The sequence below is a fragment of the Coregonus lavaretus genome (assembly GCF_964263955.1).
Source record: "Coregonus lavaretus genome assembly, chromosome: 1".
Classification (NCBI taxonomy): Eukaryota; Metazoa; Chordata; class Actinopteri; order Salmoniformes; family Salmonidae; genus Coregonus; species Coregonus lavaretus.
The window spans coordinates 9,110,732-9,124,533 of record NC_139988.1 but is presented as its reverse complement, the minus strand read 5'-3'; positions in this window follow the sequence as shown (position 1 = coordinate 9,124,533).

The window sequence follows — 13,802 nt, the reverse complement described above, 5'->3', positions numbered from 1 at the left end:
GGTCCACTGAAGCTGTCCGGGCTGAGGCGCTCAGGACAAGAAATCTCGGAATGATTCTCTCACCTTCCAGGCTGCACGGTGTGAGTTTGAAGGCGCTTTTGTGTCACACCAAGTTAAGTACCATAAACACGAGTTACTGGACGTGGATGAACATGAATGCATTTTACCAATTTCACCTAGTACTTTTTCTCAATTTATCAAGCAAAATGACGTCACTCCATGAACCACCTGACCTGATGCACGGGCGTTAGAAAGTGGTAATTGCCTGTATATAATTATTTTAAATGATTTAACGTAAGTGCGTTACAGTAGACTGCATACATTTTTCAGACTCCAACCCAACCGCGGCAGGTCAATCTGAACCACAGCTGTAGACCCTGGCCTATAGGCTACAAGTGAACGTCTAGTTGAAAGTGTAGGCTAGTAGCAAGCTACAAATATCAGAAAGATATAGGCTACAATTGTACAAAATGGTGGTGGTGATGAATGAGGGCAGTGGAGGAGGTGGTAGTTGTGTGTATCCTACTAAGCAACAAGTGCACTTCATGCACCAGAAGTCAAAGCATTAGACAAGGTTTCACTAACTCCTAGTCCAGTGTAATGCTTGATGACATATCTACACAGTAGATCACACATTACACTTCTACACACGTAATCTCCTTTTTTGCTTGTAGAATGATTTGAGATATTCTTATACTCAATGTTTTGTGTTGCATTGTAATTGCATTATTTACGTTTTTACATTTTAGTCATTTAGCAGACACTCTTATCCAGAGCGACTTACAGTTAGTGAGTGCATACATTCTCATACTGGCCCCCCGTGGGAATCGAACCCACAACCCAGGCGTTACAAGCGCCATGCTCTACCAACTGAGCTACACGGGGCCACCATGTGTAAGTGAAAGAGGTTTGGTACCCACTGTTCTATAATCCAATAGGCATGATAATGCAACTCTGTGTAACATTGCTGTTTCTGGGAAATGTTAAATGGATGACATTCATTTGTTAAATGTATTGAAGGCCGAAAAATGTTTTACAGAACAAAGCAGCTGCAGTTGCGACACTCAAATACATTTTAAGTTAGGACAAATGTCACAGTGAGTACTGTTTTGAATAATTTACAAACTGCTTCTGTGATGTTACTATTCAAATGTAGATGTAGATCACAAGCACAGTTTTTAGTTACATCACAACATATGTCCAAATCTTTGTAGTATTGTATGCTATGTCATGTATGAGTCTTCTGCTACAGACCACTCAGAGAGGGCGGCAGGTAGCCTAGAGGTTAGAGCGTTGGGTAAGTAACAGAAAGGTTGCTGGTTAGAATATCACTAAGTCCTAATTTGCTCCAGGGGTGCTGTATTACTATGGCTGACCGTGTAAAACAACACATTACACTGCACCTATCATACTACTATGGCTGACCGTGTAAAACAACACATTTCACTGCACCTATCATACTACTATGGCTGACCCTGTAAAACAACACATTTCACTGCACCTATCATACTACTATGACTGACCCTGTAAAACAACACATTACACTGCACCTATCATACTACTATGACTGACCCTGTAGAACAACACATTACACTGCACCTATCATACTACTATGACTGACCCTGTAAAACAACACATTTCACTGCACCTATCATACTACTATGGCTGACCGTGTAAAACAACACATTTCACTGCACCTATCATACTACTATGGCTGACCCTGTAAAACAACACATTACACTACACCTATCATACTACTATGCTGACCATGTAAAAATGGATCATTCAATGCATGAATGAGGATAATGGACGGGTTCACCAGATTTCATGGAGCTCCACGCACTGTTGCCTTTTTGCTATTCTGTGAGTTGTTGACAATAACTCTACATCTTATCAGCTCACTCTGCATACCAGCTGTTGGCATAGAGAGGCTTGCTGAAGTAGCTAGTCATCCACACTAAATCAAAGTCTTACAGATCTCCTCACACACAATGCAACATGATCCATTACAAATCAGTGATCAGTTTCTCACACCTTGATCTGCAGTACTTCAAACACAACTCTGCTGTTTGCTTTTATTGTTGCTCTTATACTGTTTGCTAAAAAGTCCAATAGAATTAGACATTTTAATGCATTCAATCTCTAGATGCAGTTATAAACTCAGCAAAAAAAGAAACGTCCTCTCACTGTCAACTGCGTTTATTTTCAGCAAACTTAACATGTGTAAATATTTGTATGAACATAACAAGATTCAACAACTGAGACATAAACTGAACAAGTTCCACAGACATGTGACTAACAGAAATTTAATAATGTGTCCCTGAACAAAGGGGGGGTCAAAATCAAAACAGTCCTGGTGTGGCCACCAGCTGCATTAAGTACTGCAGTGCATCTCCTCCTCATGGACTGCACCAGCTTTGCCAGTTCTTACTGTGAGATGTTACCCCACTCTTCCACCAAGGCACCTGCATGTTCCCAGACATTTCTGGGGGGAATGGCCCTAGCCCTCACCCTCCGATCCAACAGGTCCCAGACGTGCTCAATGGGATTGAGATCTGGGCTCTTCGCTGGCCATGGCAGAACACTGACATTCCTGTCTTTTTTTTTATTTTATTTTTTTATTTTTTTAGGGGGTAGATCAGCTTTAATATTGCAGATAGATTGTAACTTCCATCAATGTCTGCATCACTTCCAATCCCCATATGTTTTATTTTCTCGCATATATACATAAGTCGCTCTGGATAAGAGCGTCTGCTAAATGACTAATTATTATTATTATTATTATTATATATATATATATATATATATATACACACATACACATACATACACATATATACACTGCTCAAAAAAATAAAGGGAACACTTAAACAACACATCCTAGATCTGAATGAATGAAATCATCTTATTAAATACTTTTTTTCTTTACATAGTTGAATGTGCTGACAACAATATCACACAAAAATTATCAATGGAAATCAAATTTATCAACCCATGGAGGTCTGGATTTGGAGTCACCCTCAAAATTAAAGTGGAAAACCACACTACAGGCTGATCCAACTTTGATGTAATGTCCTTAAAACAAGTCAAAATGAGGCTCAGTAGTGTGTGTGGCCTCCACGTGCCTGTATGACCTCCCTACAACGCCTGGGCATGCTCCTGATGAGGTGGTGGATGGTCTCCTGAGGGATCTCCTCCCAGACCTGGACTAAAGCATCCGTCAACTCCTGGACAGCCTGTGGTGCAACGTGGCGTTGGTGGATGGAGCGAGACATGATGTCCCAGATGTGCTCAATTGGATTCAGGTCTGGGGAACGGGCGGGCCAGTCCATAGCATCAATGCCTTCCTCTTGCAGGAACTGCTGTGACACACTCCAGCCACATGAGGTCTAGCATTGTCTTGCATTAGGAGGAACCCAGGGCCAACCGCACCAGCATATGGTCTCACAAGGGGTCTGAGGATCTCATCTCGGTACCTAATGGCAGTCAGGCTACCTCTGGCGAGCACATGGAGGGCTGTGCGGCCCACCAAAGAAATGCCACCCCACACCATGACTGACCCACCGCCAAACCGGTCATGCTGGAGGATGTTGCAGGCAGCAGAACGTTCTCCACGGCGTCTCCAGACTCTGTCACGTCTGTCACATGTGCTCAGTGTGAACCTGCTTTCATCTGTGAAGAGCACAGGGCGCCAGTGGCGAATTTGCCAATCTTGGTGTTCTCTGGCAAATGCCAAACGTCCTGCACGGTGTTGGGCTGTAAGCACAACCCCCACCTGTGGACGTCGGGCCCTCATACCACCCTCATGGAGTCTGTTTCTGACCGTTTGAGCAGACACATGCACATTTGTGGCCTGCTGGAGGTCATTTTGCAGGGCTCTGGCAGTGCTCCTCCTGCTCCTCCTTGCACAAAGGCGGAGGTAGCGGTCCTGCTGCTGGGTTGTTGCCCTCCTACGGCCTCCTCCACGTCTCCTGATGTACTGGCCTGTCTCCTGGTAGCGCCTCCATGCTCTGGACACTACGCTGACAGACACAGCAAACCTTCTTGCCACAGCTCGCATTGATGTGCCATCCTGGATGAGCTGCACTACCTGAGCCACTTGTGTGGGTTGTAGACTCCGTCTCATGCTACCACTAGAGTGAAAGCACCGCCAGCATTCAAAAGTGACCAAAACATCAGCCAGGAAGCATAGGAACTGAGAAGTGGTCTGTGGTCACCACCTGCAGAACCACTTCTTTATTGGGGGTGTCTTGCTAATTGCCTATAATTTCCACCTGTTGTCTATTCCATTTGCACAACAGCATGTGAAATGTATTGTCAATCAGTGTTGCTTCCGAAGTGGACAGTTTGATTTCACAGAAGTGTGATTGACTTGGAGTTACATTGTGTTGTTTAAGTGTTCCCTTAATTTTTTTGAGCAGTGTATATATGCACATACAGTGGGGAGAACAAGTATTTGATACACTGCCGATTTTGCAGGTTTTCCTACTTACAAAGCATGTAGAGGACTGTAATTTTTATCATAGGTACACTTCAACTGTGAGAGACGGAATCTAAAACAAAAATCCAGAAAATCACATTGTATGATTTTTAAGTAATTAATTTGCATTTTATTGCATGACATAAGTATTTGATCACCTACCAACCAGTAAGAATTCCGGCTCTCACAGACCTGTTAGTTTTTCTTTAAGAAGGACATCAGGGATACAATTGTAGACCTGCACAAGGCTGGGATGGGCTACAGGACAATAGGCAAGCAGCTTGGTGAGAAGGCAACAACTGTTGGCGCAATTATTAGAAAATGGAAGAAGTTCAAGATGACAGTCAATCACCCTCGGTCTGGGGCTCCATGCAAGATCTCACCTCGTGGGGCATCAATGATCATGAGGAAGATGAGGGATCAGCCCAGAACTACACGGCAGGACCTGGTCAATGACCTGAAGAGAGCTGGGTCCACAGTCTCAAAGAAAACCATTAGTAACACACTATGCTGTCATGGATTAAAATCCTGCAGCGCACGCAAGGTCCCCCTGCTCAAGCCAGCGCATGTCCAGGCCCGTCTGAAGTTTGCCAATGACCATCTGGATGATTCAGAGGAGGAATGGAAGAAGGTCATGTGGTCTGATGAGACAGAAATAGAGCTTTTTGGTCTAAACTCCACTCGCCGTGTTTGGAGGAAGAAGAAGGATGAGTACAACCCCAAGAACACCATCACAACCGTGAAGCATGGAGGTGGAAACATCATTCTTTGGGGATGCTTTTCTGCAAAGGGGACAGGATGACTACACCGTATTGAGGGGAGGATGGATGGGGCCATGTATCGCGAGATCTTGGCCAACAACCTCCTTCCCTCAGTAAGAGCATTGAAGATGGGTCGTGGCTGGGTCTTCCAGCATGACCACGACCCGAAACACAAAGCCAGGGCAACTAAGGAGTGGCTCCGTAAGAAGTATCTCAAGGTCCTGGAGTGGCCTAGCCAGTCTCCAGACCTGAACCCAATAGAAAATCTTTGGAGGGAGCTGAAAGTCCGTATTGCCCAGCGACAGCCCCGAAACCTGAAGGATCTGGAGAAGGTATGGAGGAGTGGGTCAAAATCTCTGCAACAGTGTGTGCAAACCTGGTCAAGATCTACAGGAAACGTATGATCTCTGTAATTGCAAACAAAGGTTTCTGTACCAAATATTAAGTTCTGCATTTCTGATGTATCAAATACTTATGTCATGAAATAAAATGCAAATTAATTACTTAAAAATCATACAATGTGATTTTCTGGATTTTTGTTTTAGATTCCGTATCTCACAGTTGAAGTGTACCTATGATAAAAATTACAGACCTCTACATGCTTTGTAAGTAGGAAAACCTGCAAAATCGGCAGTGTATCAAATACTTGATCTCCCCACTGTACATACATATATACAGTGAGGGAAAAAGGTATTTGATCCCCTGCTGATTTTGTACGTTTGCCCACTGACAAAGACATGATCAGTCTATAATTTTAATGGTAGGTTTATTTGAACAGCGAGAGACAGAATAACAACAAAAAAATTCAGAGAAACGCATGTCAAAAATTTTATAAATTGATTTGCATTTTAATGAGGGAAATAAGTATTTGACCCCTCTGCAAAACATGACTTAGTACTTGGTGGCAAAACCCTTGTTGGCAATCACAGAGGTCAGACGTTTCTTGTAGTTGGCCACCAGGTTTACACACAACTCAGGAGGGATATTGTCCCACTCCTCTTTGCAGATCTTCTCCAAGTCATTAAGGTTTCGAGGCTGACGTTTGGCAACTCGAACCTTCAGCTCCCTCCTCAGATTTTCTATTGGATGAAGGTCTGGAGACTGGCTAGGCCACTCCAGGACCTTAATGTGCTTCTTCTTGAGCCACTCCTTTGTTGCCTTGGCCGTGTGTTTTGGGTCATTGTCATGCTGGAATACCCATCCACGACCCATTTTCAATGCCCTGGCTGAGGGAAGGAGGTTCTCACACAAGATTTGACGGTACATGGCCCCGTCCATCGTCCCTTTGATGCGGTGAAGTTGTCCTGCCCCTTAGCAGAAAAACACCCCCAAAGCATAATGTTTCCATCTCCATGTGTTCTTGGGGTCATAGGCAGCATTCGTCCTCCTCCAAACACGGGCGAGTTGAGTTGATGCCAAAGAGCTCGATTTTGGTCTCATCTGACCACAACACTTTCACCCAGTTCTCCTCTGAATCATTCAGATGTTCATTGGCAAACTTCAGATGGGCCTGTATATGTGCTTTCTTGAGCAGGGGGACATTGCGGGTGCTGCAGGATTTCAGTCCTTCACGGCGTAGTGTGTTACCAATTGTTTTCTTGATGACTATGGTCCCAGCTGCCTTGAGATCATTGACAAGATCCTCCCGTGTAGTTCTGGGCTGATTCCTCACCGTTCTCATGATCATTGCAACTCCACGAGGTGAGATCTTGCATGAAGCCCCAGGCCGAGGGAGATTGACAGTTATTTTGTGTTTCTTCCATTTGCGAATAATCGCACCAACTGTTGTCACCTTCTCACCAAGCTGCTTGGCGATGGTCTTGTAGCCCATTCCAGCCTTGTGTAGGTCTACAATCTTGTCCCTGACATCCTTGGAGAGCTCTTTGGTCTTGGCCATGGTGGAGAGTTTGGAATCTGATTGATTGATTGCTTCTGTGGACAGGTGTCTTTTATACAGGTAACAAGCTGAGATTAGGAGCACTCCCTTTAAGAGTGTGCTCCTAATCTCAGCTCGTTACCTCTATAAAAGACACCTGGGAGCCAGAAATCTTTCTGATTGAGAGGGGGTCAAATACTTATTTCCCTCATTTAAATGCAAATCAATTTATAACATTTTTGACATGCGTTTTTCTGGCTTTTTTTGTTGTTATTCTGTCTCTTACTGTTCAAATAAACCTACCATTAAAATTATAGACTGATCATTTCTTTGTCAGTGGGCAAACGTATAAAATCAGCAGGGGATCAAATACTTTTTTCCCTCACTGTACATACATACATATCCTTAAAAAAATATATATTTCCCTTGATTACTTTCCAACCCCACCATCCCCTCCCTAATTGGAGTAAACTAGTGAACAACAATGCTTAGGCCTCTACTTTATGCTTATACATACTATATACATTTTATGGATACAGTCACTAATTATATTTTGTTTGTTTTTACTCCTGAACGTCCATCTGGTATGCTTCTATATGCCAAATCTTTCTAGCTGTGCTCTTTCACAAAAGTTCACAATACATAACCTATTCAAGACATTCCTGTCTTGCAGGAAATCACGCACAGAACGAGCAGTATGGCTGGTGGCATTGTCATGCTGGAGGGTCATGTCAGGATGAGCCTGCAGGAAGGGTACCACATGAGGGAGGAGGATGTCTTCCCTGTAACGCACAGCGTTTAGATTGCCTGCAATGACAACAAGCTCAGTCCGATAATGCTGTGACACACCGCCCCAGACCATGACAGGCCCTCCACCTCCAAATCGATCCCATTCCAGAGTACAGGCCTTGGTGTAACGCTCATTCCTTCGACGACAAACGTGAATCCGACCATCACCCCTGGTGAGACAAAACCGCGACTCACCAGTGAAGAGCACTTTTTGCCAGTCCTGTCTGGTCAAGCGACGGTGGGTTTGTGCCCATAGGCGACGTTGTTGCCGGTGATGTCTGGTGAGGACCTGCCTTACAACAGGCCTACAAGCCCTCAGTCCAGCCTCTCTTAGCCTATTGCGCACAGTCTGAGCACTGATGGAGGGATTGTGCGTTCCTGGTGTAACTCGGGCAGTTGTTGTTGCCATCCTGTACCTGTCCCGCAGGTGTGATGTTCGGATGTACCGATCCTGTGCAGGTGTTGTTACACGTGGTCTGCCACTGCGAGGACGATCAGCTGTCCGTCCTGTCTCCCTGTAGCTCTGTCTTAGGCGTCTCACAGTACGGACATTGCAATTTAGTGCCCTGGCCACATCTGCAGTCCTCATGCCTCCTTGCAGCATAACTAAGGCACATTCATGCAGATGAGCAGGGACCCTGGACATCTTTCTTTTGGTGTTTTTCAGAGTCAGCAGAAATACCTCTTTAGTGTCCTAAGTTTTCATAACTGTGACCTTAATTGCCTACCGTCTGTAAGCTGTCATTGTCTTAACGACCGTTCCACAGGTGCATGTTCATTCATTGTTTATGGATCATTGAACAGGCATGGGAAACAGTGTCTAAACCCTTTACAATGAAGATCTGTGAAGTTATTTGGACAGGGTCCTGAAAAAGGGACGTTTCTTTTTTTGCTGAGTTTAGTTAGTTCATTCTATGTACTGCCTGTATGAGGAAGTGTCTTTAGAGAAAGGTTAAAAGTCTAACTGGTCCCAGTCACCCATGACTAATATCAATTTTTCAATCAATTTTATTTTATATAGCCCTTCTTACATCAGCTAATATCTCGAAGTGCTGTACAGAAACCCAGCCTAAAACCCCAAACAGCTAGTAATGCAGGTGTAGAAGCACGGTGGCTAGGAAAAACTCCCTAGAAAGGCGAAAACCTAGGAAGAAACCTAGAGAGGAACCAGGCTATGAGGGGTGGCCAGTCCTCTTCTGGCTGTGCCGGGTGGAGATTATAACAGAACCATGCCAAGATGTTCATAAGTGACAAGCATGGTCAAATAATAATCAGGAATAAATCTCAGTTGGCTTTTCATAGCCGATCATTAAGAGTTGAAAACAGCAGGTCTGGGACAGGTAGGGGTTCCATAACCGCAGGCAGAACAGTTGAAACTGGAATAGCAGCAAGGCCAGGCGGACTGGGGACAGCAAGGAGTCACCACGGCCGGTAGTCCCGACGTATGGTCCTAGGGCTCAGGTCTCTCAGTTGGCTTTTCATAGCCGATCATTAAGAGTTGAAAACAGCAGGTCTGGGACAGGTAGGGGTTTCGTAGCCGCAGGCAGAACAGTTGAAACTGGAATAGCAGCAAGGCCAGGCGGACTGGGGACAGCAAGGTGTCATCATGCCCGGTAGTCCTGACGTATGGTCCTAGGGCTCAGGTTCTCAGAGAGAAAGAGAGAACGAGAGAATTAGAGAGAGCATACTTAAATTCACACAGGACACTGGATAAGACAGGAGAAGTACTCCAGGTATAACCAACTAACCCCAGCCCCCCGACACATAAACTACTGCAGCATAAATACTGGAGGCTGAGACAGGAGCGGTCCGGAGACACTGTGGCCCCATCCGAAGAAACCCCCGGACAGGGCCAAACAGGAAGGATATAACCCCACCCACTCCGCCAAAGCACAGCCCCCGCACCACTAGAGGGATATCCCCAACCACCAACTTACAATCCTGAGACAAGGCCGAGTATAGCCCACAGAGGTCTCCACCACAGCACAAACCAAGGGGGGGGCGCCAACCCAGACAGGAAGATCACGTCAGTAACTCAACCCACTCAAGTGACGCACCCCTCCCAGGGACGGCATGAAAGAATAGAATGTGTACTCATGGAACATAGTGTCCTTTCCCTCTTGATCCTGCACTGTCTCTCTCTGACGCCACACACACACACACACACACACACACACACACACACACACACACACACACACACACACACACACACACACACACACACACCTCATACACACACACTCAGACTCCTGTACTCACATATACACTCACACACACTTTTTTTTAGTTTTTTAGTATTTGTGTACTTATTTGACATTTTTACTGCATTGTTAGGAGCTAGTAACACAACCATTTAGTTGCACCTGCTATAACATCTGCCAAACTGTGTACACGACCAATAAACTTTGATTTGATTTGACACACACACACACCCTTACGAAACAAACACGTCAAATTTGCAGTTTCACATATGAAAATCGCATTTTCACATGTGAAATAGCTGTTTTCACATGTTGAGCCTAAATTTCATGTTACATTTAGAGTTCACATTTTAACACCAACTTTTTCACATGTGAGGAGAATAACATGAATCCAGTGGGTTCTGGTAGTCTTTAATAGTTTAATTTTATTTGATCATGTACACTACCGGTCAAAAGTTTTAGAACACCTACTCATTCAAGTGTTTTTCTTTATTGTTACTACTTTCTACATTGTAGAATAATAGTGAAGACATCAAAACTATGAAATAACACATATGGAATCATGTAGTAACCAAAAAAGTTTTAAACAAATCAAAATCTATTTTATATTTGAGATTCTTCAAATAGCCAACCTTTGCCTTGATGACAGTTTAGCACACTCTTGGCATTCTCATAATCATGGTCTTTGATTGGACTTGCATTGTTCTAGTCTCGGTCTTGACTCTGTCTCACCCCCCCCCCCCCCCCCCCCCCCGGTCTCGGTCTTAACTCAAACTCGCGCCCCCCCCTCTTGTCTCAGTCTTGACTCTGTCTCGATTTGCTACGGTCTTGGTCTTGAGTTGGTCTCGATTTGCTCCGGTCTTGGTCTTGACTCAGTCTTGCTGTAAGTGGTCTTCTAGAGAACACAGCACTGCATGTTTGTAACCCTATCACCAGGGGTGCTGGAGAACCTTCCCTTCTGCCCTCCCTATGAAAAAAGTGCCTTTTTGATTGGTGGCGTCAAAACGAACTAATTACCTTTCTATTTTTGTCTCTTTTCTCTGTTGTAACAGAACAAGTTGAAATCTATGAATTATGGTAGTTTTTTAGGGGGGGGGGGGGTTGGGTTGTCCTTTTTTCACTTTGAGAACCTGCCCCACCAAAGCTCTGTGCACAGCACTGACTCATGCTAGATGATTTAAGGAATGTTTTAGAGGAAGGGCAACTTCTTTCAATAGTTTCCCCTATTCCAGCAGATCAAAATGAAAGACGTTGAAAATGTTGTTCTCAGTTCAAATTGAGTTCAAGTAACCTGTGTGGAAAAGCGATTTAGGAGACTCAATGAACCTAATTACACCAAATTCAAAATGTCTTCATTTTTACAACAGAACATCCTCATTAATGGAGTTCCCGGCATTGTCTTATTCCCTTTAGTCTGCGACTGAAATACAATAGTCATTTTACGAACAGCTTCATGGTCTCTCCATGATTAAAAAAACAAACATTTTAATACTAGATATTTAGCACACGATACTCTCTTATGTTATTTTCATTACAGATACTGAGGTGTTATGTCTGACCATGTGCCAAATACAACAGGTGTAAACCTTAGAGTGAAATGCTTACTGACAAGCCCTTAACCAACAATGCAGTTTTAAGAAAATAAGTGTTAAGAAAGTATTTACTAAAATAAACTGAAGTTAAAAAATAAAAAATTAGAAAATTAACAAATAATTAAAGAGCAAAAATAAAATAACAATAGCGAGGTAATTGAGGTAATATGTACATGTGGGTAGAGGTAAAGTGACTATGCATAGATAATAAACAGAGAGTAGCAGCAGCATAAAAGAGGGGGTGGGGTGGGGGGGACAATGCAAATAGTCTGGGTAGCCATTTGATTAGCTGTTCAGTCTTATGGCTTGGGGGTAGAAGCTGTTAAGAAGCCTTTTGGACCTAGACTTGGCGCTCCGGTACTGCTTGCCATGCGGTAGCAGAGAGAACAGTCTATGATTAGGGTGGCTGGAGTCTTCTGCAATTTTTAGGGCCTTCCTCTGACACCGCCTGGTATAGAGGTCCTGGATGTACTGGGCCGTACGCACTACCCTCTGTAGTGCCTTGCGGTCGGAGGCCGAGCAGTTGCCATACCAGGCGGTGATGCAAACAGTCAGGATGCTCTCGATGGTGCAGCTGTAGAACTTTTTGAGGATCTGAGGACCAATGCCAAATCTTTTCAGTCTCCTGAGGGGGAATAGGCTTTGTCGTGCCATCTTACGGCTGTCTTAGTGTGTTTGGACCATGATAGTTTGTTGGTGATGTGGACACCAAGGAACTTGAAGCTCTCAACCTGCTCCAATACAGCCCCATCGATGAGAATGGGGGCGTGCTCGGAACTCCTTTTCCTGTAGTCCACAATCATCTCCTTTGTCTTGATCATGTTGAGGGAGAGGTTGTTAGCCTGGCACCACACGGCCAGGTCTCTGACCTCCTCCCTATAGGCTGTCTCATCATTGTCGGTGATCAGGCCTACCACTGGTGTGCCGTTGGCAAATTTAATGATGGTGTTGGAGTCGTGCTTGACCATGCAGTCATGGGTGAACAGGGAGTACAGGAGGGGACTGAGCACTCACCCCTGAGGGGCCCCAGTGTTGAGGATCAGCGTGGCAGATGTGTTGTTACCTACCCTTACCACCTGGGGGGCGGCCCGTCAGGAAGTCCAGGATCCAGTTGCAGAGGGAGGTGTTTAGTTCCAGGGTCCTTAGCATAGTCATGAGCTTTGAGGGCACTATGGTGTTGAACGCTGAGCTGTAGTCAATGAAAAGCATTCTCACATAGGTGTTCCTTTTGTCCAGGTGGGAAAAGGCAGTGTGGAGTGCAATAGAGATTGCATCATCTGTGGATCTGTTGGGTCGGTATGCAAATTGGGGTCGGTCTAGGGTTTCTGGGATAATGGTGTTGATGTGAGCCATGACCAGCCTTTCAAAGCACTTTGCAACAGACGTGAGTGCTACGGGTCGGTAGTCATTTAGGCAGGTTATCTTATTGTTCTTGGGCACAGGGACTATGGTGGTCTGCTTGAAACATGTTGGTATTACAGACTCAGCCAGGGACAGGTTGAAAATGTCAGTGAAGACACTTGCCAGTTGGTCAGCGCATGCTCGGAGTACACATCCTGTTAATCCGTCTGACCCTGCGGCCTTGTGAATGTTGAACTGTTTAAAGGTCTTACTCACATCGGCTACGGAGAGCGTGATCACAGTCATCCAGAACAGCTGATGTTCTCATGCATGCTTCAGTGTTGCTTTCCTCAAAGCGAGCATAGAAGTCATTTAGCTCGTACGGTAGGCTTGTGTAACTGGGCAGCTCGCGGCTGTGCTTCCCTTTGTAGTCCGTAATAGTTTGCAAGCCCTGCCACATCCGACGAGTGTTGGAGCCGGTGTTGTACGATTCAATCTTAGTCCTGTATTGACACTTTTCCTGTTTGATGGTTCGTCGGAGGGCATAGCAGGATTTCTTATAAGTGTCCGGGTTAGAGTCCCGCTCCTTGAAAGCGGCAGCTCTACCCTTTAGCTCAGTGTGGATGTTGCCTGTAATCCATGGCTTCTGGTTGGGGTATGTACGGTCACTGTGGGGAAGACGTCATCGATGCACTTATTGATGAAGCCAGTGACTGATGTGGTGTACACCTCAATGCCTTCGGAAGAATCCCGGAACAT